Raw genomic sequence first — 27,507 nt, 5'->3', positions numbered from 1 at the left:
TCCTCACAGGGAAGATTGATGGCAGCGGGAGCCAATGGAAATCAAATTTGGTGATGAGGCAGTGTGGGGCGGGGCTGTGTCAATAGATGCAGACAGGGTGGCTCAAAGAGCCTGCATGAGTGCCCTCATTAAAAGTGGCTTTCTATGGGGCACTCAGGGAAGAACAGGAGCCAGGAGCACCAGCAGGGAACATCACAAGGGAACTGGGGCTGCTTGCACAGAGTAGGCAAGTATGACATTTGTTATTTTAATAAAAAATAAAGCTTTACGATCACTTTAAATGGCCAGTCCACCCAAAACTGGTATATTGAAAATATTACTAGTTAAGCCCTGAACTTGTGTGCATAGTTACATGGAGTTAACCCATTAAAGCAGAGCTCCACCCATTTAAAAAGTCAGCAGCTACCAGTCCTGCTGTGTCTCAACAGGAGAGCGCCCACATGGGTGCCCCAATGGAAAGCGGCTCTCCGTGGGGGCACACAAGAAAAAAAAAAAAAAAGGCTAGCGGGAATGTGCATTTCTGCTACACTCGGTTTTGAATGGAAATGTGTTTAGGATGAGAGCAGCATGGATAACCAGGGAGGTGGTCATCCTTGCATGAAGATGAAAAACCTTGTGCCTTTACAACCACTTTAAAAAAGGTAGAAAACACTGAGGTGTGAATGGGGCCCTCTATCCTTGCCTATGTTCGTTTAAGCTAGTGCCATGACCACTGCCCCAGGAGTCTAGTTTCAGGGTGGCTCAAATTGTTTGTAGTTTTCTATGAAGCCACACCTGCATGCAGGGACTAGAGTTGAATCGCTCTACACTGTGTGCATCAACAGAAACACACAGCTCCATGGCCTAGGATTGCAAGGCTAAGCACTCCCCTCCCCCACAACCTTCTCAAAAGTTAACAGACTGGCTCCAGACTGCACTGTCCACCATTAAATCAGGAAAGCAGAACTGAGAGCAGTAGTCAACTAAGTGCTGGGGTATGAAATAAACTGTTTACTGGGAAAAGTTTTATTTTGTGCTCAGTGTGTTAAAATAAAAAAATAAATAAAAAAAAACACGGAGGGTTTAACTACGGTACTAATTTAACGCACTAAAGAGAAAAGCGTGAATAATTTGCTTTGGCTCCAAGAATGTTTCTAATTTTATAGAGAACCAACAAGATCATTGTGGCCCATAGATTTATACAGCAAGATTCAAAAGCAATTAGCTGTAATGACAGAGGATTTTCTCAGTTGACATGCATGCAGTTAATGAGCAGATGAGATGCATTCAATAGGCCCTTTTAGGCTTCACATTACATGTAGCAGTAAAACCCAAAAAAGTGTATGGAAGGCCCGATAAGTTGTTTACACAGATGAGTACAAACGCATTTTAGGAACCGGCAATGTTATATAAAATAGATCTATATCTCCCTATACAGGAAAAATGAAAATATAAATAATATATATAAAAAATCTAGCCTTAATGAGCTGTTTTTCACATGTACTAGTGACCTGGTACTTGGAATTATAATACCATACAATTAAGTTGCAAAAAAGGAAAAACATGTTGCATGAAGGGAAACCTTGAGCTTTTAGAATCACGTTAACATTGTGTGCATCCTTGAAGAAACCAATAGGTGAGTTTTCCTCTGTGGCATGCATAACGATACCCAATATGCATTTCGTATTTTTACTCGTGCAACAAGTGGGGGATTTGTGTGTGCTTGGGTGTAAATAAAAAATATAATTATATATATATATATATATTTTTTTTTCCACAACACAGACACGTGATGATTTTTGTTGGCGACAGGTTCTCTTTAACCATTCCATAATGGGCCAATTCTGGCACTCAACATGTAAAAAGCCATAATTTTTTTTTTCTAGAAAATTACTTGCCACCCCCAAAACATAATTTATTTTATTTTTAATTCAAAAAACACCCCACACACAATGGCCACGGCTTTCCAGTCGAATACACGGCAGTGTTTACAACTGCTGAGCCGCACGTGACATCATAATGTCATAGACGCTGCCTGTGACCATCTGGTCTGCGAAATTCTCTATGGTGACGTCCCACTCCCGCCGCATGTAAAGACAAATCAATCGGTTAAACAGCCACTACAGTTGTTCTTACGTTGCAGGGAATCCTGGGAGGAAAAAAAAAAACGACATCTGAATGATGCCTGCAGCTATCATTCAGATATCCACACTCAAAGCTCAGGACGTTCTATGATGTACTACGGTATGGAAGTGGTTAATGAGACATGCATCACTTGTCACTTTCACAACTAGGAGAGGAGGTGTGGGGAGGCACGTGGGGTGTGGGGAGCATTGGGACCTGACGTCTGGGGTTTGTCGAGCCCTGCATTAAGGTAAAAAAATAAAATAAAAACCTTTTGACTTTAGAACCACTTCAAACTGGAACTACTGTAAACCCTACTATCCTATACAGATAGATACACATACAGGATTTTTAACTACATCATTAGTGGTTTTCCTGGCATTCAGCTATCACAAAACTGGCTAATGTGATCAGACCATGAAGGTGAGAACATACATATGCTGAGCTTTCAACATGCTGCTCCAGAAGAGATTAGACTCCACATGCCATAGTGACATGCTGGCTCGACTTGTCTCCACCGAGGTAAACTGTTTTACTAGCTACAGGAAGACCGCACACCCAGGTACAACATTTTCACTCTTTATTTAAACAGCTGGCAGGAACAAGAGCTTAAATTTGAGGAAGCACTGGGCCTAGTACAAAACGCATCAGCGGGAATTGGTTGCGACTGGCTATGCAAAGAGAAATTTACACGTTTATATTCCCCACCCTATACTAAAACTTCACTTTTATTTTCCACCATAAAACACCATTTATCCACTATACACCCTCTTGACATATTTGCGGTCAACATCACTTGCTTTGCCTTCAATAAATGGCCTATCAATTTTACTCAGATCAGCATATTTCCACGGTGGGTTTGGCCAGGTGTTTCTGGTTAGCTATGGCTGCTGTACAAAGCAACCAAAGGCTAAGGGTCGGTTCACACAGGGGCAACACGACTTTCAACACGACTTTTGGAGGAAACTTGGACACGACTTCAACACGACTTTAAGTCGCCCCAGGCCAGGCGACTTTTGCCGTGGCCAGAGACTGAGCTCTCAAGGGGGATTCAAGAGGGTTCCCCCCTCCGAGAGCATACCAGGCCCTTAGGTCTGGTATGGATTCTAAGGGGAACCCCCTACGCCGAAAAAAAACCCGACGTGGGGGTCCCCCCCAGATCCATACCAGACCCTTATCCGAGCACACTACCCGGCCGGCCAGGAAAGGGGGTGGGGACGAGCGAGCACCCCCCCCTCCTGAGCCGTACCGGGCCGCGCCCCCCACCCCAAAGCACCTTGTCCCCATCTTGATGAGGACAAGGGCCTCTTCCCAACAACCCTGGCCGTTGGTTGTCGGGGTCTGCGGGTGGGGGGGCTTATCGGAATCTGTGAGCCCCTTTAATAAGCCCCCACCCTATGTGAATGAGTATGGGGTACAATGAACCCCTACCCATTCACCTGTGGGAAAAAAAACAAAAAAAAAAAAAAACACACAAACACACGGGGTAAAATAGTTTATTGCACAGCTCCGGTGGTCTTCTTCCGTCTTCGGGAGGTCTTCTCGCCGGACTCCTCTGCTATCTTCTGCTAGCGGAGGAGCCTGGCTTTCTTCTTCACCGCTGCCCTCTTCTTCCAACTTCGGGGGTCTTGTCCCGCTCTTCGGTTCTTGCCGGGCCACCGCGTCTACTTCTAGCCTGCTTGACAGCAGATCTTGTCTGTAGGGAAGCCTCAGAGGAGGCTGGTCTGTTAACTGTAGTAAAGTTGTGAACCATGGCCTCTTGGGCCAAAATGGTGATACTAGGATTAAACACGTTTCTTCCACTATAAACTTCACTAGAACCCTCAAGATGAGGTGAAGCAGTGGGAATGCATAGGCCAAGTTGAAGTCTCAGAAAGTCTGTTAAGCATCTACCGCCAAGGGTTGATCTCTTTGGCATAGCGATCAAAAACTGGGAACTTTTGCATTCTTTTTGTTTGCAAATAGGTCCACTTTTGGTTTCCCCCAGTAAGCTGCCGTGTGGTCGAAAACTTCCGGGTGCAGAGACCACCCTTGATTCAAAACTAGCTGTTGACTCAAGTCTGGAGTGTTGTTCTGCTCCCCTTTCAGGTGTATTGCAGAGATGGATTCTAGATTGGATTCGGCCCACTGAAATATGTGCTTTGCCACCAACATTAGCCGAGGTCTTCTGGTGCCTCCTTGCTGGTTTATATAGGCTACTGCCATCATATTTTCTGAGTGGATTTGTAGATGTTGACCTTGTATTGTCCTGAAACGCTAGTAGGGCTCTGAGGATAACAGTTAGTTCCAATTAGAAGAGAATTGTTTCTCCTCTGGCAGCCACCTGCCATGAGCCCAGCCCGAGTTGAGATGGGCTCCCCAACCTCTCGCATCCATACTCAGTGTGGAGGTGATAGGCAAGACCCAGAGTACCCCTTTGTTTAATTTTTCTGTGTCCTTCCACCACCAGAGGGAAAGTTTTACCTTGGTGGGGATCGATACATAGTCTTCCAGATCCTTGTCTTTTAACTGTTCCAACACAAAACTCTGAAGGTCTCTTTCGTGGAACCTGGCCCATTGTACAGCCGGAAATGCTGCCGTCATAAGTCCTAATACTGACATCACCTCTCTCACTGTACATTTGGAGCTGGTTTGAAGAAAGGACATCCTCTGCTTCAGATTCAATATCTTTTCTTTCCAGCAAGACTATCCTTTGATCTACGCACAGGATCTTGTAGCCCAAATACAGAAGATTCTGTGTTGGGGTTGTTTTGGACTTTTCCCAACTGATTATCCACCCAAATTGACTTGAGGCTGAATTCTGTTAACTCCAAGTCCTGACAAAGTTGTTTCTCCAAGTGGGACACGAGGAGCAAGTCGTCTAGATACGGGATGATCGAGACTGAAGTTTTAACAGAACTAGTGCCTCCCTGAGAACCTTGGTAAAAATTCCCAGGGAGGATGACAGTCCGAAGGCAAGTGCTCTGCACTGAAGTGATACATTTCGGTGTCTATCTGAACCAAGAAATGTCTGGCATTCCTTCCTTATTGAGATATGCAGATAGGCAGCCCTTAAATCCAGGGTAGCCATTTTGGAGAAGATTCCGTATTTAGTAAATTGACTCCATCCGAAATCTTTTGTATCGGATGGAGAGGTTCAGGGGGTAGGAGGTTCATGGTTAATCTGAACTACGACGTTTTTTCACCGTCCTGTTCCTGAATAGGGACTGGTGTCAATACCTCTTGATCTACTATCTCCCATATTAGTAATGGTAAGGCCCTGGCCTTTTCTGAGTGTCTTGGAAGCTGTCACTAGAAAATTTTGAGGGTGGATGGCTGTGAAATTCCAGAGCATAACCTCTTTATTATGTTCAAAACAAACTCGTTTAAGGTTCTTTTCCCACTGCGGGAAGAAAATTCTTTAATCTTCCTCCCACAGGGATCCTGATGTTACTTGTGTTTAGGGTTCTGACTGGGCAGTTAAAAAGCATACCCCCTTTTCCTTTCCTTTTTGCCCTGTCCAGTGCTTTTTGGGTTTAAAGTCCTCTGTTTTTGCGGGTTCTTTTGAAGGATGAAAAAAAAACTTCCTCTGAAAGTTTTTCTTTTTTAGTGGGAAAAGTTTTTCTTCTTACCCGCCGTTCTAAGGCGGTATCTAATTCAGGGCTGAAGACCAAGTCTCCTGTAAAAGGGACACTGCACAGGCGTGTTTTGGACACCGTGTCTCCCCCCAAGTTTTCATCCAGACTGACCACCTGGTTGCGACAGAAAGCGCTGCAGTCTTAGGCGTAAATTTTACAGAATCAGTAAATAGGTCAGAAATGAAACTTGTCGCCTGGAAAAGCATAGGGAGGTTTTTAAGAGCTCCCCTCTAGGAGTGCCTGCCTTTAGGTGTTCTTGTAAAAAACAGAATTACAGATTTCTAGCTACACAAGTGGCTAGTGCTGGCTTCAGGCCTGCCATAGAAGCATCCCAGGTCCCTTTTAAGACTACGTCTGTTCTCCTGTCCATTGGGTCCTTTAAATTACCCATATCCTCGAAAGCAAGGTCAGATTTTTTTCGCCACTTTGGACAGAGGGATGTCTAGTTTTGGATTTTTATTCCAGACCGCCTCTGGGCTCTCATCAAAAGGGAAATCTTCTAAGAGAATTTGGAAAGAAAACTCTTATCCGGCTTGGCCCACTCCTTACGGACAAGGTCAGAAAGCACGTTATGTATAGGGAATTCTTTTGCCTTCTTTTTTCCCCCCAAGGGCCCCATACATCTTTGTCATGTCTGGACAATTGAACTTCTTCCTCATCAATTTCCAGTGTATCATAAATAGCGCTCAACAGCTCATCTACTTCCTCAAGAGACAGTTTGTATTTTTCGGCTTTAACTACAGCCTAATCCTCATCCTGGTCTGAATCTGTATCAGAGGATTCAGGGCTAACTAACACGGCGTTATATGGGGCATCCCGAAGAAGGGTGTTGTAAGGCCTGGTGAAGAGGGAATTGCAGCTGCTCTACTGGTGGAAGCAGACGTATTTACATCTGCGATTGACTCCCTGAGAGATTTAAAGGGCGACGCCATTTCATCTTTAAAGGAGCTAAGGAATTTAGCCAAGGGAGAGTCTGCCTCCGATTTTAGTAAGCCTGCAATACAGTCTGCATAGAGCTTTGTTAGAGCCTGAGGATAATTTGTTTCCACAATTAGGGCACTTTTTGCAGCCTGACTTGTTTTCCCTTGGAGCCTCCTTAGCCTGTAAATAAAGAATAGAGGATCTCAGCATCAAAAGATGTTTACCCTCTAAACACCCATGCTGCATATACCTGGGACAGTAAGGTATCCACCACCATGGGGTACAAAGTCCCAGCCTTACAATTATCCACATAAATAAAAATAAAAAACCTCAGTACAGGGCTTGCCCAGCAGCCTACCTGGGTTTGACTGGTGCCTGCATTCGACGGAGTGGATTTGCCTCCATGGTCCCCCATTGCTCCGAATCCCGCCGCTAGTCCGGTATAGTAGGCCCAGCCTAGTACTTTCCCCTTCCTCCTTGTGCCCCTGGAGACCCGGAACTGGAAGTCTCGGCGCACAGCGATGACCTGGTTTCGCCGGAAATGGCGCAAACGGCGTCTCCAGCCCCCAATGCAATTGCAGCAAGGAGCTGGGATGGACGAATCCACCTACAATACTCCTGTGAGAACCAGCCTTCCAAAAGGAAAACAAATAGTGAATTTTAAGAACGTTTGTTCAATTTTCTAATCGTTAGTGGGGTCAAATCGAGAGTTTTCAACCACAGCGACAGGAAAATTTGAAGGAGCAGAATAGAAAACTTCTCGTGAAAGGAATTTTCAGACAATGTATGTGGTTTTCATTCAGAAATTAATTTTAAAACTGAATGTTAAAAGTGAAATTTTGAAACAACATTCTTTCATTCATCGAATGAATATTGTCGTCCAAAAATCAATACGTGTATGGCCAGCAAAAGTCTTGGTTCATATCTATGCAGTTTGCTTTAGATCCGTTTCTACAGTGGGTTTTGCTGTGCGTTTTTGCATATTCTTTTGCCCAATTTGTTGGGCAGATTAAAAAATTGAAATCGTGGCAAAAATGCACTACATGCTTTTCTGCAACCTCTCCGTGGAAGTCTATTGAACCAAATAAAGCAGTTCTGCGTTGGAAAAAAGTCCTTCACCCTTTCCAAATACACAGCAGATGAAGAAAAGCATAGATGTGAACTTGTCCTATACAAAACCATGTTAAATGAACTGTAGTGAGTTTCTGAAAAAGCACCAAAAACGCATAGGTGTGAACCAGGTCAAAGAAGGTTAGTAGCAGGAGTTGGATATATGGGCATTTTACCTAGGCGTCAGACATGAAGCTATATGAAGGGGGGAAGGGAGATATAAAGCTTTTATATTAAAAGTAGTACTAAAAGCTGAGACTTAAATATAATGCACAAAACTGGTAAAAGTTTACTTTAAAATGTAATTATAATGCCTTCTATTACCTCCAGTCTATCAACCTCCACCTTCTCTGCACACAGTCTTTAAAGTAATAAAAAAAAAAAAAAACACACACACAACAAAAATGTTATACTTACCTGCTCTGTGTAATGGTTTTGCACAGAGCAACCATTATTCTCCCCTTCTGGGGTAGCCCACCGGCACTTCCAGATCCTCCTGTCTTCAGAGTGCAAAAAACAAAACAAAAAAAAAAAAAACACCTTCTGCTTTTAGAACCACTCACTTCCTGCCCAGGACTACATGTCCCATGAGGCATTGCTCATCACATGCACAAGTTCTCAGGCACTTACTGACATGTATGGATGGTGTACTGAGCTCTATGTGTGCTGCACTGTATTCCCTGATAAGTATACAAATAATGCATTCTGTATGCTGGCCAACTTATCGGCTGACTGATTAATCGATTATGAAAACAGCTGACAACTATTTTCATAATTGATTCATTTTTTTCAGCCCTAATGTGATGCACAGAGGAAATAAAACTCAATTTCCTAAAATTTTCTCTTTTAAAGTTGAACTCCAGGTATGGATTTTGTGTAGTGACATTGTCCAGCTTAAAGAGGAAGTAAACCCTGATGGGTTTTACTTCCTCTTTTTTTATCCCCCTGCAAAGTAAAAGCATAATGGGCTAGTATGCATCGCATACAAGCCCATTATGTGGCACTTACCTGCAATTGAAGCCAGCACTGTCCCCTTCCTTCTGGGGAGGCCTCAGACTCCGGCTCTGTGACTGGCCAGAGCCATCAATCACAGCACATACGAGTGAAGAAACGGTGCGGAGGTCAGAAAGACAAAAGTGACCCAGGAGCGTTTACAACCACTTTAAAGGGATTAAATTAAAGACTACCCAATGACGTGAACCTCCCCAGATGATACGCAGCAGATATACAAGTAAAACTTATGTAGGAGGATTTGTTTCATCTCTGTCTTCAGATTTATATATGGTTTAGAAAGTGCATGTCCGGTTAGACTTTTCTCTTCCTGTTACAGCAGGGGGAGGAGAGTCTTGCCATAAACGGAGATAGCCGAGTGGAGAAAAAGCACACACCCCCTCCACATAGGCAGAGGCTAGAGGATGAGCTCCGGCGTGTTCGCACATCCCACGTGCAGAGCCTGCCAGGAAGTCGGGGCAGAGCTGCGCTAATCGCAGGCAGTGAGACATTGGGACAATGCGCAGCTGCAGAGATTGGGAAATGTCTCAATGCCTACGATTAGCGCAGCGCCGACTTCCTGGCGGGCTCTGCACATGGGGTATGCGAACATGACGGAGCTCATCCTTAGAGACTTGCACAAATTTCAGGCCGGTTTAATCACATCAGAGAACTTGTCAAAAGTTATCATGCTAATAACAGAAGAACGGAGCAGGAGAAAGCCACAGGACATAGTGCTTTGGAGAGAGATAATAAAACACTGCATATATATGCCCAGCTCAATTTCATGATTGGGGTTTACAGCCAAAATAAGCATACATATTCCATACCCATAGGACGGCTGTAGAAGCAGAGAGTGACTGTATTCAGAACTTCTACTCCCATTATTTCCGTTTTCTGGGTCCTGTGGCGAGCAACTCCCCTAACGTATAGTGAACACAGGGGGGCCATTCACACAACACTTTGTAATCTTCTCAAAGCACTCTCTGACTGGATGAGGAGGAGATTGTGACATCACCACTGAGATCACCAAATCACAGAATGCTTTGCCTTAATTGAGTAAAAATACAAGGTGTTCTCTGAATGGCGTTGATGCTGAGCAGGAATCCCCATATTCACCGAGTTACTACAGTGGTTCTCAACCTCAGTCCTCGAGTACCCCCAACGAGACATGTTTTGGGAACTTCCCTTAGATAGATAAAATAGCTCTGAAAAATACCTTGTCATGGATATTAAAACCTGAAAACATGGACCGTTTGCAAGTTCACCTTTTCAGGAAAAATTTAAATGAGAACACAACACACCTGCTTCATCCCCCAGCACTCGCGGTACTTACCATGTGGGTAGTGATGTCATTGTCCACACAACCGGTGTAGAGGTCCAGAATTCAATGGACATTGAGTTAAAGCAGCTCTGCAAAGTAAAGGAAAACCTGCAGGGCTTCCAGGACAGATCAGAGTGATTCTGACTGGTCAGCACCGACACAAATAATCCCTTTGATCCATCCCAGAAATGCTGCAGAGAGAAAAGGGAGAAGTGCAGAAATTTTGAAGCCCTAGTCTGCTACACTGGCTGCGTGGGCACTGCCAGATGAGCACCCAAAAGCCGGATCACCCCATCCCCCTGCACAACAGAGGTGGGATACTGGTGATGTCGGTGCACATGCTTATATTTCAAAGAATAGTTCACCTTTTCAGAAACAAAATGAAAAAGGTGAACACTGTACAACTCCCCACACAACCTCTGAGGCCCCCCCCCCCCATCTCAGCAGGCAGCAGCGAGGACAGAACTCCTCCTACAGATCCTTTGTGCAGCCGCATCAGCCCCTCTTCTCTGCTTCCCCTGGTCTGAGCATTCAGCTGACTCTGGCAGACTCACTCCAGCCCTCCTCCAGACCCTGCACTTTCTGGTTCCCAGCAGCACAATATAAGGAGGAGCATTGTTATGTAAGGGAGGGTGGGGGGCTCACGACAGATGTCAGGGGGGGTGGGGTGCTCTGGACATCTGCTTATAAATTAAGAGAATACAATTCACACACCGCTGGTATCACGAGAAACTTAATGGGAGACTGCTCAGACAGAACACCATGGCAGAACAATGTTCTGTCTGAGAAGTCTCCAATAAAGCTTCTTGTGGACGACACCAGTGGTATGCAACCCTTCTTTTCGGACTTGCATCATCTACTAAAGAAGTGTGAGAGGTCTCTGTGTCGGTCTGCGCCTGCCCTTCACAGCTTAAAGTGGAACTTTACCCTGCCCCTTATTTTTCACCCCTTACCTACCTGATGCGTTGTTCCCCACAGGAAGGATACCACCCCCCCCCCCCCCCCCCTAGTGTTGTCCCTCTGAGATCTCCTTCTCTGTAGAAGGACCGACGCTGCCATCTTCTTCTGGGATGTCATCAGGAGGCACGGGCACTCCTCCCGAGGATGCGCTGCTAGGTCCGCCCCCCTCCTGGAATATCCATGTCATATAGTGCGAGTGACTGACGCAAGTCACATAAGCTGGACTTCTGTCCTACCTCGCTACGGTGAGGTACATCATTTCCATCGGCCCATCCTCCTTAACCTCTGCTGCCTTCTGGGACCTGTGTGTGTCCCAGAAGACAACAGGATCATTCGGAATGTGAAGCACGACTCCTGCATTTGCAGTAGGAAACCGCTTGTGAAGCCTGAAGGCTTCGATGCCGGATTCCCTTACTTGCAATGCCGGCCCCTGCACTCATGGACCAATCGGCTTGGGGTGCCGACTTTGCAGGATTTCTGGACAGGCAAGTGTCCTTATATTAAATGTTAGCTGCTGACTTTGATAATTTTTTTTACATACTAGAAGCTTTAAGTTATTACTAAAACCAATAAAAAAAAAACAAAAACAAACAAATAAAATAAAACTCAGGAGGCAATTCTTTAATATAGAGTAGATACATTTATACAGTCTTGGATACAACCGTCAGGCTGATGTTGCCTGTGATGAAATGGAGTTTGACACCCCCTGCTTTAAACCACCGGAAGATTTACCCCCTTCGTGACAAGGCCAATGTGGCACTGTTTTAACTGACAATTGCGCGGTCATGCAACACTGTACCCAAATAAAAAAAGTATGTAATTTCTCCCTCAAAGAGATTTATTTTTTGGTGGCATTTGTTCACCTCTGCTTTTTTATAGAGCAAAAAACGTTGCGGTAAAAACTGCTATCAGCCAAATAAAGGGTTAAATGCGCCCGTGTAGCAGCGCTTTGGCATCGGTGGCCATTCATTTCAATGGGCAGGAGCAGTGTATACATCGCTCCTTCAACACCCCAAAGAAGCAGTTATTACTAAAACCAATAATAATCATATGAAGAGCCAATTCTTTAACCACTTCCCGACCAGCGCACGACGATGCACGTCGACAGAATGGCACGGGCAGGCATATTGGCATACAGGTACGTCCAATATTCGATACCGCCCTGCCATCGGGAGCGCGTGCCGACGGCAGCGCGCTCCCGCGCTGGTCGGGACCCCCGTGAGTCCGGTCGCGGGACCCGCGGACTCGATCGCCGCGGGCATCCCCGCGATCGTCTCACGGAGCGGCCGAATAGAGCAAATGCTGTGTAAACATTTGTCTATTCTGCCTAGCAACTAGTGACGCTGATCTCTGCTCCATGTGATTGGAGCAGAGATCAGTGTACACTAAATGAAAGCCCAACCCCCCCACAGTTAGTAACACTCCCCTAGGAACACTTAACCCCTACACTGCCACCTACTGGTTAACCCTTTCACTGCCAGTGTCATTTACACAGGAATCACTGCATTTATATAGCAGTGATTACTGTATAAATGACAATGGTCCCAAAAATGTCCGATGGGTCCCCCACAATGTCGCAGTCACAATAAAAAAATCGCTGATCGCCGCCATTACTAGTAAAAAAAAAAATAATAAAAAATTATTAATAAAAATGCTATAAAACTATCCCTATTTTGTAAACGCTATAACTTTTGCGCAAACCAATCAATAATCGATTTTTTTTACCAAAAATATGTAGAAGAATACGTATCGGCCTAAACTGAGGGAAATTTTTTTTTTTTTTTATATATATTTTTGGGGGATATTTATTATAACAAAAAGTAAAAAATAATGCGTTTTTTTTCAAAATTGTCGCTCTATTTTTGTTTATAGCGCAAAAAATAAAAGCCGCAGGGGTGATCAAATACCACCAAAAGAAAGCTCTATTTGTGGGAAAAAAAGGACGTCAATTTTGTTTGGGAGCCACGTCGCACGACCGCGCAATTGTCAGTTAAAGCGACGCAGTGCCGAATCGCAAAAAGTGGTCTGGTCTTTGACCAGCAAATTGGTCCGGTCTGAAAGTGGTTAAAGGGTAATTACACCTTTACAGAAAAATCTGTAAAGTGAACTTACAGTGGACCCTTTCCTTACCGCCCCCTCCCCCAGTCCCGCTGACCTGGGGCGCTCCAATCACCCCCTAGGAAACCTCGTATAGCCGCCTTGCAGGTCCAGGGCTTAGAAAACCCCTTGGCCTAATCTCCTAAATGTACCTCGTAAGGAGGTACATTTAGGAGCATTCTAATTGGTTGGCGCCATCACATGGGCAGCGCTGACCAATCAGAACCCACGTAGCCTGCCCCGTCCCCACAGGCGAAGAGGAGAGAAAGCCGTGGGAATTTCAAATCCCCGGAATGGTAAAGCGGCGATACCATCTGTCAGAACAGGTGATCGCTAGACACAAGTGCAAGTTCACCTTAGATTTTCTGTAAAAGGTGAACTTACACTTTAATATAAAGAGAAGATACATGTATATAGCCTTAGATACAACTAGTCCCTTGAGGGCAACCATAATGCTGATGTAGCCTGCGATGAAATGGAGTTCAACACCCCTGCTTTAAAGGATCAACTTTTAAAAACCCAACGCACAAATTTTGCAGGTAAAAAGGTGCATTTACTATTATTTTTCTGGAGCCTGCAGAGCATTGCACCCGGGTGTTATGTCCGGCTCCTTGAAACTCTCAGTATAGCTGTGCCCATCCGGAGTACTGGACAGCAGGAAGAGCAATGAACTATGAGAGCGCCCACCAGCACCCCCGCAGTTCAACGAGAACTACAAGCCGTCAGCCACAGGGAAGTTCATTAACCACTTCAATACAGGGCACGTTTACCCCATTCCTGCTCAGGCCAAAATTTACAGCTGTCACACTTTGAATGACAATTGTGAGGTCACTCACTGTATTCAAACTAAATTGTTATCATTTTAAACACAAATAGAGCTTTCTTTTGGTGGCATTTAAAGCGGGGTTCCACCCTAAAGTGGAACTTCCACTGATCGGAACCCTGCCCCCCTCTGGTGTCACAATTGGCACCTTTCAGGGGGGAGGGGGGTGCAGATACCTGTGAAAGACAGGCATTTACACCCACTTCTGGGCATAGACTCCCGTGGGAGTCTATGCCATTTCCTGTCCTGCCGCGCGGTCTGCTGGGACACACACGGGTCCCAGTGACAGCGCGGACAATTCCTATTGCGCTGCGCAACTCGCGCATGTGCAGTAGGGAACCGGGAAGTGAAGCCGATTCGCTTCACTTCCTGATTCCCTCACCTAGAATGGTGGCGGCAGCAGCAGAGAGCCGATCGATCGGCCTCGGCATCGCTGGACCCCGGGACAGGTGAGTGTCCATTTATTAAAAAAGTCAGCAGCTGTAGTATTTGTAGCTGCTGGCTTCTATTATTTTTTTCCGCAGTACAGTCCCGCTTTAATCACCGCTGTTTTTTTTTGTTTTTTAACTTTTCGGTCTATATTCGTTTATTTAGTGAAAAAAAAAAAAAAAAAACCTGAACTTTAAAGTGGCTGTAAAACCTTACAGACCACTTTAACCTACAGGTAAGCCTAGATTAGAACAACAAGGGTCACTTCGATCTCTGGTAATTCATAATGAACTAGCATGCTATGCATACTAGCTCATTATGCCTTTATCCAGCAGGGTTTTTTTTTTTTTTGACAGGGTGTACTTCCTCTTTAATAATACCTTATAAAATTTTGCAAAAGGGTCATTTTTTTCACCTTCACTGGTGGGCACTGATTGGCGGCCCTGGGGGGCAGTAATAATCCCAGCACTGATAATAAGGACGCCATATACAGTGCCCCAATCATCAGTGTAGATGTCCCTTTTTGAGAAGCAGGTTATCCACTCTTCTCCTCATGCTATCAGCCTGAGGAAAGGAGTGCCAACAACCAGCTTCTGTTTAGATCTGCGATTGGACACAGCTGATCACATGGTAAAGAGCTGTGATCAGCAGTGCCCTCCAGATGCTGCAATCACAGAGCACGCCACCCGTGAGCCGCAGCGGGTGCCATTATGGCACACCACATGACGGTATCCCAGAACTAGCTGCCCGCACTGTAGCCATCATTCAGCTATAGCGTGGTCAGCAAGTAGTTAATGGTCCTCTACAAATGGGTGGAGTGGCCTTGTGATTGTCACATTGTGACAGCGGTTGCAGGGAGAGGATCCCCTGCCAGCTATCAGGTGCTCATTGGTAGCATGTCACACCCTAAATATGGGTTAAGATATTAGCAAAAGATGAGCTAATTCTCTAAAGAGAAGCAGGTGTGCCGCCATCATCCCGCCCCTGTGTGCGCTGTGGTCGGGGGATGGTCCAGCCTGCAGATGATTGGTCAGAAAAGAGGGCAGGGCAGAAGCTTGGATAAAGGAGGGGGATGTCTGAGCTCACAGAAAAAGGGGGTGGGGCCAATCTAGACTTACACAGCAAAAGTCGAGGTTTGCATCTCCCAGCACCCTATTCCTGTAGAGATCTGCCATTAATACAAGGCTGTCAGGGATGTCTATAGATGACTGTCATTGCAGATCCTCCATAGAAGGGGATGTAGATGATGAATTGGGTAGAAAATGGAGTGAAGGCCCCGAGCGCCGATGTGTGGGAGGTGTATGAGGACAGGGGGTGGGCCTGCAGTCAGGGGATGACACACACCCAGGCCCGGGCACAGCAGACGGACATAGTCGTCCAGCATTAGGCCGAGTCAGTGGAGGATGACGGAGCGCTCCGTCCGGGCACACAGCAGGCCGCGGTCACCCCCCTCGGACATTCCCTCAGCCCTTCCCACCACGCTCCCTCCCTTACCTGAGAATAGCAGTCCGCTGACACAGCTTCCACACGCTCACACAAGTCCGGCAGGATCAGCTTCCTCCCCGTCCCCTCTCCTGCGGATTCAATGCCGTTCTACTTCCGTTCCAGCCGCCACTTCCGCTTCGCGGTAGCCACGCCCCCTCCTCAGAGCGGGACTGGCTGCCTCCCCGGGGTGTAGAGCAGGGAGTGACTTCAATGTCACCATGACGACCGGGTTGACGTAAGCGCCTTGTGGAGAGGAGCGGCGCTAAGGGAGGGGGGTGGGAGAGTGTCTGGGCGGCCTGGTTACCTCATAGGGTGACATTATGGAGGACTGCCTGACTGGAATGTAAAATAAAACGTCATTGTAAGACATAAAAACGGACTTTACAAATAAAGTGACGAGGAATGACGCCTGAGGGCCCCTGGAGGCCTCATGTACACCGAGCAGCTCTTCTGAACGCCTTGCAGGAGAAAAGCCGCTTTAAAAATGCGCCCAAAGCAGCGTCTAGAGACGCTTTCAGGTGCGCCAAGCGTTTGCTTTTCACCGCTTAGATTATTCATTTATTCTGGCAGTTGAAATGGATGCTCAGGAGATAAACATGACTAACGTACTGGTGCGTTTCACATTTTTCTCTACCCAGATGCAGTTTTGGTGTGCTCAGATTTGTACCACAGAACACCCCTATATATACACATGGAGATGAGCTAACAGAGGGAAAGGGGCAAAGTCATCAAAGGGCCTTTTTTAGCTTCAATGTGGATGAGGCCTAAGAACACTCACATCGGTTCGCTTCAAAACTGCCAACACCTATTATGTATTAATGGAGCATTTGTGAGGATTTTTGCAGCATTTGCGGTTTATAACCTCTTATAGCCAAAAGACGTGCCACCTATCAATGCTCACCAGTGCCCATCAGTGTTGCCAGTCAGTGCCACCTATCAGTGCTGCCTATCAGTGCCTTTAGTGCCCATCAATGCCACCTATCAGTGAAGCCTCATCAGTGCCTCCTGATCAGTGCCCATCAGTGCCACCTATGAATGCAGCCTATCAGTGTCCATCAGTGCTGACAATCAGTGCCACATATCAGTGCCTCCTATCAGTGCAGCCTCATCAGTGCCTCCTGATCAGTGTCCACCATTGCTGCCTCATTAGTGCCTATAAGTGCCCATTAGTGCCACCTATCAGTGCAACTTATCAGTGCAGCCTATCAGTGCCACCTATCAGAGCTGCTTATCAGTGTCCCCTACCAGTGCCTATCAGTGTCACCTATGAGTGCCCTTCAGTGTAGCCTCATGAGTGCCTCCTGATCAGTGCCCACCAGTGCCACCTATCAGAGCTGCTTATCAGGGTCACCTACCAGTGCTTATCAGTGTCACCTATCAGTGTCCTTCAATGTAGCCTCATGAGTGCCTCCTGATCAGTGCCCACCAGTGTCTCATCATCAGTACCACCTATCAGAGCTGCTTATCAGTGTCACCTACCAGTGCCTATCAGTGTCACCTATGAGTGCCCTTCTGTGTAGCCTCATGAGTGCCTCCTGATCAGTGCCCACCAGTGCGGCCGCATCAGCGCACATCAGTGAATGAGAAAAATTACCCGTTTGCAGAATTTTATAACAAAGTATGAAAACTGTTTTTTTTTTTTTTTCTACATTTTTGGTCTGTTTTTGTTTGTTTAGTAAAAAACTGAGTGGTGATTAAATACCACCAAAAGAAAGCTCTGTGTGTGTGAAGAAAAGATACAAATTTCTTATGGTTACACTGTAGCATGATAGCGCTATTGTCATTCAAAGTGTGACAGCGCTAAAAGGTGAAAATTGGCCTGGGCAGGAAGGGGGTGAAAGTGCCCAGTAAGCAAGTGGTTAAAGGGCATGCGACTCACAAACTGCACCAAAATGCTTAGCAAGGGTGTTTTTGAGGCGGTTCCTATTCATTTCAATGGTGAGGAGCATTTTTGGTGCATTTTAGCTCCCCAAACATGCTCCAAGCAGGATTTTTTTCACCTCAACAGATGTGCAACCCCCCCCCCCCCCCCCCCCCCCCCAAGTTGAACACGTGAAATTAAGCATTTTTCTTGAGCTTTTCTAACACTCTAAGGGCTTTTTCACATCATAAAATCGCTTGAAAAACTCCTCCTAAATGCCCTTTCTTATTGGTTGGCTTCGAAATTGTCAGTAAAAAGCCTATGCCTTAATGGAGCATTTTTGCTGCACTTTTGAAGCATTTGCGGTTTCGTTTTTTAACTACTTCAGCTCTGGAAGGATTTACCCCCTTAATGACAAGGCCAAAAAACAACAACTTTTTTTACTTTCTGCTATAAGCCATTTCCAAACAAAAAATGTAAAAGAACTAATTTATTCATCAATTTAGGCCAATATGTATTCTGCTACATATTTTTGGTAAAAAAAATCCCAATAAGCGTATATTGATTGGTTTATGCAAAAGTTACAGCGTCTTTAAAATAGGGGATATATTTATGGCATTTTTATTTATTTATTTTTTCTACTAGTAATGATGGTGATTAGTGATTTTTAGCGGGACTTTGTCACTGCGGCAGACAGATCGGACATTTAATGGACATTTTTGACTCTTTTTTGGCAACCAGTGACAATATTACCTTAATCTGTGCTAAACATATGCACTGTTTTTGTACTAATGACACTGGCAGGGAACGGGTTAACATCAAGGGCGATCAAGGGGTTAAATGTGTTCCCTCACTGTGTGTTCTAACTGTATGGGGGATGGGCTCACTGGAACAACACAGGTTTGTCTTTCTGCATAGCAGAAAGACAGATCTTTGTGTAATCCACTGACAGAACGAAGATTTGCCTTGTTTACACAGGCAGATTCCCGTTCTGTCACTGCAGGAAACGATTGCTGATGGCCGGCGGACATCGAGTCCGCCAGACCCATTAACTGGCTCCCCCCGCTGGCCAATGGGAGCGGGCGCTGGTCTCTGGTGGCGCATTTTTGAAGCATTTTTGATTCGGTTTCTATTCATTTCCATAGGAAGGAGCGTTTTTAGTCCAAGCAGGATTTTTTTTCACCACAACGATAATGCACCACCCACCCCACTGTGAACACATTCATTGATTTTAAAGGGAAGCATTTTTCTTAAGCTTTTCAGGCACTTTTTTTAACACATAAGCGATTTAAAAAATCAGCGTGAAAGCTGCCTTATGCCTTGTACACATGGTCGGACATCCCGACCACAAAATCCGTCAGATTTTTTCCGACGGATTTTGTCCTAATGGGGTGTTTGTCCTAAACTGGTGTTGCATACACACGGTCGGACAACGTTGTCGGGAAATCCGATCGTTCGGAACGTGATGACGTTCGTTCGTTATGACGGGACTACGTTGAGGCTAGTAGCCAATAGCTTTGGTCTCGTAATTTGATCTGAGCATGCGTGCCACTTTGTCGGTTTGGAAATTCTCTACAAATGATCAGAAAAAGTCAGATCGGATTTTTTTGTCCGAAAATATGAGATCCAGCTCTCAAATTTTTTCCGCCAGAATTTCCGACGGAAAAAGTCTGATAGAGCCCAAACACGATCGGATTTTCCGACAATATAATCCGATCGGACTTTTTCCGTCGCAATTTCCGAACGCGTGTAAAAGGCATAAGAGTAGAGTTCCCAGGACCCATTCACACCAGCCCAGTCTGCTGTGGTGCATTTATGTGTGTTGTATTTATTTGAATGGCCTAGCCAATGCACCATAATAGACCAAAGATGACGCATGCAGCATTTTTATTAGCTCACATTCTTTGCCACACATTGCACTGCATCACACCTAGACACTACTGTAGCACAATGGTGTAACTGGACCCTTATAACTTACATTCTCAGTGGCCTGTGTCTCCTACCCCCCTAGCAGGACAACTAGGGATATCCCTTCAGGGAGCCATGAAAGCTGACAGTCACTAATAAGGGCGGAGGCATTCTCTACTGCCACACATATTACGCTTCGTACATATATGCAGCTGAGAGGCACAGAATGCCTACGATTGGCTGTCAGCTTTTGTAGCTCCATGGCGAGATAGCTCAGGTTCAGACTCATGTCTGAGGGCACCGGAGCTCACCCCTGGTCACAACTCTACAGGTCCCATCCATCCCTTACCTACCAACAGTCCCATATTCTGCTTGGCTGTCCCAGGATTTTAAAGTAGACCTCTATGAATTATACTTATTGCCAACATATATTAGTCTGGCCTGGCACAGTGTCAATATAACTGAAGCTTGGGCCTGTTCAGAATCGGATCCAAGCCCACGTGTCTGAGCCCACCAGGCAGCCATCATCCGTACGCAGGGCTGCCACTAGAAATCATAGGCCCCTGTACAGCCTATATGACAAGGCCCCCTTGAACACCCAGAGGACAATAATGAGGCAGCATGCCATGGGTAATTGTGGGTGTGTCAAAACTGTACAGTAGGAGGGGCAGGTGTAGAGAATGCAGGTGGCAACAGTATTTATTGTACAGAGTGTAGGTTCAGGAGTATAAAACATACAGAGTACAGGTGTCAGGAGTATGTATAGCACCCTCTAGGTAGGTAGGTACTAGAGGTAGGACAGGTAAACTGTTTGTTTTGATCTGGGCTGAGAGTGGCTCAGGGTAGCAGCTTGTGACTCACAGGTAGCATCACTGAGACCTCCCTCTTCTTTCTAGAGTTTGCTGGAAAGCTCTGGAAAGAGAGGAGGAGAGGAGAGGTGGAGCTGCCTGGGGTGGTTTAAGGAGCCCTGACCAATCCCCGACCTGGATTGGAAGGGGGAAGGCCTCCTTAAATACCCAGGGTTAGCCCAGCTGGGGAGGAATTGCCAGGTGGAAGACCTGGAGTGAGAGGGTGTGGAGGCTGTGGGGCACTTTGAGGGAGCTCCCCAGTCGGGGGGGGGGGGGGGGCCTGGGCTCGGGTGCAGTTGGGACGGCTTCCAAGAACACATGGAGAGGTCCTGGACCGGAGGTACAAACGAGAGCAAGGAGAGGACAACGGGAGAGAGCACTACTAAGAGACTCCAGGGAGGACAACTAGTCACAGTCAAGAGGGCTGGTGAGTGAGGCACAATCGGGAGGACTGGAGAGGCATGCCTGAGAGGACTGGGAACATGCAGTCTGAGATGGGTGCAAAACCAGAAGAGTGGACTGTGGTGAAAGGGGCAGTGGAGAGAGGCAGCTGCAGCCAGGGGATCTGGCAGGGCCTGAATAGGGCTTACTTGGCTTAGTAGCCGCAAGTAGGACAGCTAGCACAAGAGACTTTCTATGTTGCTACACTATAGGGTGTGGGTATGGAGTGTATATACTGGACTGTATATAGTTGTCCCAAGCTTGTGCTACCAATTCTACTGGGCATCCCATATTTCCCTTTCGTGTATAAACCTCATTATTGGGATTTTACAGGCAATTCAAACAAAGAAAGATTATTCTTAAAAAAATATCTTTAAATATTCGTTTAAAAGAAATTGGTTAAGATATTGTAAATATTTAAAACAGTAAACCATCTTTACATAATTCCAAAATATTTCATTACAATGTACATGGTAATTAGGGATGAGCTTCGTGTTCGAGTCGAACATACGTTCGACTCGAACATCGGCTGTTCGCCAGTTTGGCGAATTCCGAACGTTATGGGCCGTTCGCGCCAAATTCGTGTGGCGCTCACGGCCCACAATGCACTGCGTCATCGCAGTGCATTGCTGGCTCATGATTGGCCAAGCATGCACTGTGACCCCGCATGCTTGGCCAATCACAGCGCCAGCAGCGAGGAGAGCCATGATTGGCCACAGGCAGGATGCCTGTGGCCAATCATAGCTCAGGCTGTGTAGTACACGCCCCACACTATATAAGGCCGCCAGCGCGGCGGCCTAGTGTAGTGTGTTGGCGTCTGAAGCAGTTAGTGGGTGTTCTGTGTACCTTCAACACAGTACACACCGATCGTTTTCGGCCGATTTTCGATCTTGCTGTTGTGTAGCGGTTGTTGTCTGTGTGCCCTGACCGCAGTATACACCGCTATATTCACCTCACCTATATAGCTAGTGATCTATCTTTTATAATAGAGCTTGCAGTCAGTAGTGTTAGGAGCTTGTGCGTGCTGTCTGCGTCCTCTGTACCCAGTACACACCGCTATATCCACCTACATAGCTCTTCTCTATTTGAGCCCACTTGCCATCTGCAGGAGTTATTGGAAGTTGTGTGTGCCTCCAGCACAGCACAGTATACATCTGTATATACCCCTTTATCTCTGGTGTTCTATAAAAAAAAGGCATCTGCAGGAGTTAGTGGGTTTTTTGTGCCTCCAGCACAATATACACCTGTATCTACCCTTTATTGCTGTTCTCTAATAGAGCCATCTGCAGGGCTTAGTGGGTGTTGTGTGACTCCATTACACTGCTGTTTTACCCAACTCCCTTCAGGCCATTACCATGTCTGGAAGGCCAGCAAGGAGAGGCAGACAGGCGCGAGCCGATAAAAGAGGGCAAGCAGGCTCTGTGTCTAGAGACAACAGTGCTGGTCGTGGACGCGGTGCATTGTCATCAGCACGTGGCCATGGGACACGCTTGTCCTTCTTTTCGGCAGCTGGACATGTTGAACCGCAACATGCCAACGACTGGGTAGAGTGGATAACCAAGCCCTCTTCATCCTCCTCATCCTCTCTCACCCAGTCTCAGGGTACTAGCAAAGCAGCTGCCAACGCATCGTCTTCCCTCCTCTCAATGTCATCATCAGTGACTCCTTCCCTAGACCCACCACGTCCTCCTGAGTCTCCTGAACTCTTTGAGCACAGTGTTGGGTACATGCTCCAGGAGGATGCCCAGTGTTTTGTGGGCTCTGATGATGACACTCAGCTAGAGGAAGGCAGTAGCGTGAGCGCAGAGAGAGGGGATGCTCAAGAAGGACAGCAATCTGGCAGTCATGTTCCACAAGCTGCAGCATACTGCCAGGTTTGCTACAGCGATGAAGAGGGAGGGGATGATGAGGGCACTGACTCCACGTGGGTGCCTGGAAGGAGAGAGGAGGAGGAGGAGGCACATGTCCAACGAGGCAGGATGCCCTCCGGGGGCCAGCTTAGGGGCAGCACACCGCCTGAATCACACCGCCGAGCTCCGCCTGTGCAGGGCGCTGCCTCTGCGCGTTATTCTAAAAGTTCTTTGGTGTGGGCCTTTTTTGAGACGAGTGCATCAGATCGCACCGCTGCTATTTGCAACATATGTCTCAAGCGTATCTCGCGTGGCCAAAACATCAGCCGCTTGGGCACCACATGCTTGACCAGACATATGTTGACCTGCCATGCAGCTCGTTGGCAAGCGTACCTCAAAGACCCACACCAAAGAACAAAGCGGACCTCTCCTTGCTCCTCATCAGCTGGCATCTCCAACCCCACTAGACCTTCAGTCCTCTCTGAAACCTGCTCCGAGAGGAATGAAGGTGTAGAATTAGGTGTGTCACAGCCAAGTGCTTCCGGGAACTCTGCTAGCGGTACACCCACTTCCGATTATAGCAGGCAAATGTCCCTGCCCCAGCTGCTGGACCGACGAAAGAAGTTCACTCCCAGCCATCCACATGCCCAGCGGTTGAATGCTAGCTTGGCTAAATTGCTAGCACTTCAACTGCTGCCTTTTCAGTTGGTAGACTCGGCCCCCTTCCGTGAGTTTGTACAGTGTGCGGTTCCTCAGTGGCAGGTCCCCAAACGCCACTTTTTCTCACGGAAGGCGATTCCAGCTCTCTACCGGCATGTGGAAGGCAATGTCCTTGCCACGCTGGACAGGGCGGTCAGCGGTAAGGTGCATATTACCGCTGACTCATGGTCCAGCAGGCATGGACAGGGACGTTACACCTGTCTTTCACGGCCCATTGGGTCACTCTTCTGGCAGCTGGGAAGGATGCAGGACAAGGTGCAGTAGTGTTGGAGGTTGTTCCGCCACCACTCCTCCAAAATGCTACTATTGGTTGTGACACACCTCTCTCCTCCACCCCCTCCTCTTCTTCTTCCTCCATGGCCTCTTCCAGTGCTCTGTCCTCAGAACCAGCGGTGCTTCGTAGGCGTTCCAGGGGCTACGCAAGTACGCAGGCAAAACGATGCCATGCCGTGCTTGCTCTTGTTTGTTTGGGGGACAGGAGCCACACTGGGGCGGATGTTTTGTCAGCTCTGCAGGGGCAGGCCGAGAGGTGGTTGACGCCACGCCAGCTTAAGCCAGGAATGGTGGTTTGTGACAATGGCACCAACCTCCTCTCCGCCCTCCGACAGGGACAACTGACCCATGTGCCCTGTGTAGCTCACGCCCTTAACCTGGTGGTGCAGCGGTTCTTGGGCAGGTACCCCGGCTTACAGGATGTCCTGAAGCAGGCCAGGAAAGTCTGTGTGCATTTCCGCCGATCATTTAATTCCTGTGCTCGGCTGGCTGAGCTCCAAAAGGAGTTGAACCTGCCCAAGAACCGCCTTATATGTGACATGCCCACCAGGTGGAACTCAACGTTGGCCATGCTGCAGCGGCTGCACACGCAGCAGAGGGCCATCAATGAGTACCTGTGCGACTACGGCACCAGGACAGGGTCAGGGGAGCTCGGTTTTTTCTCACCACGCCAGTGGGGCATGATCAGGGATGCATGCACTGTCCTGTCACCGTTTGAGGAGGCCACAAGGATGGTGAGAAGTGACAGTGCATGCATCAGTGACACTGTACTTCTTGTCCACCTCTTGGAGCATACGCTGCGTGGAATAATGGACAGGGCACTTGAGGCAGAACAGAGGCAGGAAGAGGAGGACTTCCTTGCCTCTCAAGGCCCCCATTATCCAGACAGTGTTCCTGCTGTGCCACCCATCACACAGGAAGAGGATGAGGAGGAGGAAGAGGAAGAGGAAGAGGAAGAGGAAGAGGAGGATGATTGTGTCAGCATGGATGTGGAGGCTGGCACTCAGCATCAGCAGCAGCAGCAGCAGCAGCAGCAGCAGCAGCAGCAGCAGCAGCAGCAGCAGTCTTGTAGGGATGATTTACAGTCCCAAGAAACACGTGGACTTGTACGTGGCTGGGAGGAGGTAGCTGCGGATCATGTTGTCCTTAGTGACCCAGAGGACTCCGGACCGAATGCCTCAGCTAACCTACGCTGCATGGCCTCCCTGATCCTGCAAAGCCTGCGGAAGGATCCTCGTATTCTTCGGATCAAGGAGAGGGACTATTACTGGCTGGCCACTCTCCTTGATCCACGGTACAAGGGTAAGGTTGCCGACCTTATCTTGCCATCGCAGAGGGAGCAGAGGATGAGACATCTCCGGGAGGCCTTGCAGAAAGGTCTGTACAACGCGTTCCCAGAGACTGGGAGGTCACAAACTCCTGGTCCTGGACAACGTGTTGCTGAGGCATCGGTCAGAAGGAGCGGTGGAGAAGGTGGCCGTCTGACTGATGCTTTCAGACAATTTTTTAGTCCGCAGCCCCAAGGTATGATTGGTTCCAGCACCCATCGCCAGCGTCTGATTTACATGGTGCAGGAATACCTAGGGGCAAGGTCAGACTTGGACACCTTTCCCACCGAAAATCCTCTGGCTTACTGGGTCTTGAGGATGGATCACTGGCCAGAGCTTGCACAGTATGCAATTGAGCTACTGGCCTGTTCTGCATCCAGCGTTCTTTCGGAACGCACCTTCAGTGCTGCTGGTGGCTTTGTTACCGATCACAGGGTGCGCCTGTCCATCGAATCAGTTGATCGACTGACCTTCATCAAGATGAATCAGTCTTGGATCACCCACAGCTACCAAGCACCTGAAGCTGATGTAACAGAATAATTTTTTTTGAAATATCACATCCCTTCAAGACTGCCTATGCTGATGCTGAGTGACTGTCCTGTTATGTTGATTGTCTATCCTCTTCCTCCTCCGCTGATATGTTGGAAGAACATTTCTGGTTCTGGGTGATGCCTAAGGCCCAATTTGTCTGCCCCTGTTTAACAGAGGCGAGTTTAATTACAATTTTTGATGCAATGCTTTGCAGCAGGGCTAATTCCTGCAATAAAACTAGAGTATATGGAAGAGGTTGCAGTGTGGTGGCACCAGCACCAGTGCCTAAGGCCCAATTTTTATGCCCCTGTTTAACAGGGGCGTTTAATTACAATTTTTGATGCAATGCTTTGCAGCAGGGCTAATTCCTGCAATAAAACTAGAGTACATGGGAGAGTGCCTAAGGCCAAATTTTTCTGCCCCTGTTTAACAGGGACATGTAATTACAATTCTTGATATAATATTTCACAGGAGGGCCCCTTCCTGTGCCCACCCAGAGTAACGGTGAGGACTTATAGTGTTGTGGCACCAGCACCACAACCACCAAAGGTCAATTTTTCTACCACTGTTCAACAATGGCATGTAATTACAATTCTTGATATAATCGTTCACAGCAGGGCGCTCCAGGGCCCACCAAGAGTCACTTTGAGGGCTTACAATGTTGTGGCAAAACCAACACCTTGTTCCGCCATTTCTGCAGAGCATATAGGGCAGGCCCCTACTTTCAAACATCCAATTTACAAACATCTCCTACTTGCAAACGGAAGGAGACAACAGCAAGTGAGATGAAAAAAGATGGACGACAAAACAAATTATACAGGGGTGATAACCCTTCCCTATGTTTTCCAAAAAGCTTAAAAATAGTTTTCTTGATCATACATCACGGGACACAGGAGCTCATTACATAGTGGGTTATATAGGCACCTCTGGTGATTGGACACTGGTTGACCCCAATTAAGGAGAATTCCTCCCCTATATAACCCCTCCCATCTGGGAGGCACCTCAGTTTTTTCGCCAGTGTCTATGGTGGTTGGGCACGTAAAACATTAGCTCTATGCAGGTCCCTGTGAGGGCCTAAGGGCTACAACAAACCGGATCCATACCTCGGGCCGATATTTGACTCCCAAGATGGTATGGTACCCGGGCCTCGTCAGCCGAAGAAGCGAGGTTTTGCCTGTAAGTCCTCTCCATTGGAAGACTGGGCTCTGGGAAAACCAGACTTGGTGTACTGTTTATACAGAGCGCACAAAAGTTTCTGGCAGAGCTTTCTACATGGCCCAGGTAGGAGGTTCTTCCGAGAAAGAGCCCCAGATAAACCTGAAGGTTGGCTAACAATACCCGCCGTGATGGGTGAAGGCTGGAATTTGTCTGGTTCAGCAATTCCTGCGGTGAGGACAGGTAAGGGAAGTTAATCCTGTATATATGTGTATATATATATATATATATATATATATATATATATATATATATATATATATATATATATATATATATATATATATATATATGAATGGATTTCTTCATTATGAGTAGTTGTATGTCTTACCTGGTTTCCACCACTAGAGGGAGTAAGAGCAGCCTGATGCATACTTACATGCCTTTCAGTACACACGCTCAGTGAAGCCTGGTAAACCAGCTGACTCACATCTCCATTACAGTCCCTGCCACATCAAGGTAAACAGGGGTCCCACGTAGTTTGGGGGTCCCACGCAGCTCCGTTTGGGGTTCTCCTTCCCCCCCCTGGGTCCCGCAGTCCTCGTGCACGTGCACGCGCGCCGGGCGCGTTCCCGGCCTAATGGAGGAGGGGGGAGTGTGGTTGTGAGCCGTGCACGTCAGTAGGCACGGCGCTGCACTGCGCAGGCGCCAGGCGGCAGATTTAAAAAGCCCA

General features: G+C 47.2%; 1 protein-coding gene across 1 annotated transcript in view; it reads right to left on the bottom strand.

The window, feature by feature from the left end:
* Positions 1-16,023, bottom strand: part of YWHAB (tyrosine 3-monooxygenase/tryptophan 5-monooxygenase activation protein beta) — a 51,823-nt gene extending 35,800 nt beyond the window's left edge. Inside the window, exon 1 of the mRNA XM_077459799.1 lies at positions 15,869-16,023. The gene's annotated coding sequence lies outside the window, so the exon portion shown is untranslated. The remainder of the gene's footprint in view (positions 1-15,868) is intronic.
* Positions 16,024-27,507: the final 11,484 nt, after the last annotated feature.

The sequence above is a fragment of the Lithobates pipiens genome, unplaced genomic scaffold (assembly GCF_037356315.1).
Source record: "Lithobates pipiens isolate NorthernLeopardFrog02 unplaced genomic scaffold, aLitPip1_a1.2 Scaffold_28, whole genome shotgun sequence".
In the NCBI taxonomy this organism is placed as follows: domain Eukaryota; kingdom Metazoa; phylum Chordata; class Amphibia; order Anura; family Ranidae; genus Lithobates; species Lithobates pipiens.
The sequence above is the reverse complement of the archived record's forward strand: the minus strand, read 5'-3'. Positions and strand labels throughout refer to the sequence as shown.